Source organism: Phacochoerus africanus, chromosome 12, assembly GCF_016906955.1.
Source record: "Phacochoerus africanus isolate WHEZ1 chromosome 12, ROS_Pafr_v1, whole genome shotgun sequence".
Lineage (NCBI taxonomy): Eukaryota > Metazoa > Chordata > Mammalia > Artiodactyla > Suidae > Phacochoerus > Phacochoerus africanus.
The window spans coordinates 69587489-69589093 of record NC_062555.1 but is presented as its reverse complement, the minus strand read 5'-3'; the positions used below and the strand labels follow the sequence as shown (position 1 = coordinate 69589093).

The window sequence follows — 1605 nt, the reverse complement described above, 5'->3', positions numbered from 1 at the left end:
TTTGCAGGAGACAAAACCATCACTTCTCTATATGGGTTTATATGAGCTGGAAATAAGAGGATTTTAAGACTTAGGCAAGTAGATGCATGTATTTTAAAGTCCAGCTCAGGAGTTCCCGTTGTGGCTCGGTGGGTTAAGAACCTGACAAGTATCCCTGAGGATGCAGGTTTAATCCCTGACCTTGCTCACCTGATGCCTCCCGCCCAGCTTAGCGCTGATGCACGCTGCAGCTCAGATCTGGCGTTGCTGTGGTTGTGGTGTAGGCCAGCAGCTGCAGCTCTGATTCGACTCCTCGCCTGGGAACTTCCATATGCCGTGGGTGCAGCCATAAAAATAAATGAATAAGTACGGAGTGAGTGAGACAAAATCCAACTCCCTTCAGCCACCCAGGTATGTGTTTTAAACTACTGGATGCCAAATGGTTTCCTGCAACCATTCACTCTACACACTCTAGTCAACTCCAGAGTCAAGGGGCTTTTAAAGAAATTCTGAATGGGAATATATTTAGTTTAAAAACCTTAATGTACTGTACATGGGAGACACTCTTTTACCCTTATTCTTTGGCTGTGGCCATGACTTGCGGAAGTTCCCTGACCAGGGATCAAACCTGTGCCGCATCAGTGACAATGCAAGATCTTTAACCTGCTGAGCCACTAGGGAACTCCAGAAGACTCTCTGAGTACAGCAAGGCCTGTACACATAGAGTGTGTAAGAGACACTGAGGAAAGTACATGTTCATTGATTTAATTAGTCAACGTGTTTTCTTCACTTGGATCAACTACAAAGAAGGACTGTCTCAATTATTAGAAACCCTTTTTTTTAATCTGGTTGGAAAAGTACTCCATTCTTAGAATGAGAAATGCTAAGAGAAATAAATAAAAATTGCCATACATGTGGGCGCCAGTGTGGCAGGGAGCCGCTGGGGGTCGCTGTGGCGGAGCTGCAGCAGCTCCGGGTGCAGGAGGCAGTGGACTCCACGGTGAAGAATCTGGAGAGAGAGAACATTTGGAAGATGCAGGGCCTCATGTTCCGATGCCACGCTGGCTGCTGTGAGGATGGCCTGGCACCCATGCAGCAGTGCATCAGTGCATTGAGCGCTGCCATGAACCTCTGGCTCAAGCCCAGGCCCTGGTCACCAGCAAGTCAGAAAAGTTCCAGGACCGCCTGGCTGGGTGCACGATGCACTGCAGTGACAAAGCCAAAGACATAATAGATGCAGGAAGGAAGGCGCTCCAGGGGAAGCAGAAGCTGGAGAGTTGGATGACCAGGCGTGTGGACGAGCACACGAACCCCATCCCAGCCGGGACCAAGAAGATGGAGGAGTCGCCCTTGTCCAAGGGGAAATAGAAGCTGGCTGTCGGCCATCAGGGCAGAGGGCAGGAATCTATTTAAAAAGAGGAATGGGGCTTTTGGGTCTTTGAAGCGAAGTTTACGAATGAAGACATTACGGATGGCAGCAAGTCTAAGGCCTCTGTCACTTGCCTCTGGACACTGGTTCCTTTGTGTTTCAGTCCCAGAAAGTGAAATGGAAAAAACTGGTGCTAAGATTTGGGTCCGGGATCTCCGGGGAGAGTTTGAGAGCCTCGGTTTCGGGTGGCAAGTGCT

The 1605-nt window shown here is 49.3% G+C and overlaps 1 pseudogene; it reads left to right on the top strand.

The window, feature by feature from the left end:
• Nucleotides 1-859: 859 nt before the first annotated feature.
• Nucleotides 860-1347, top strand: LOC125112487 (protein FAM136A-like; annotated as a pseudogene).
• The last annotated feature ends 258 nt before the right edge of the window (nucleotides 1348-1605 follow it).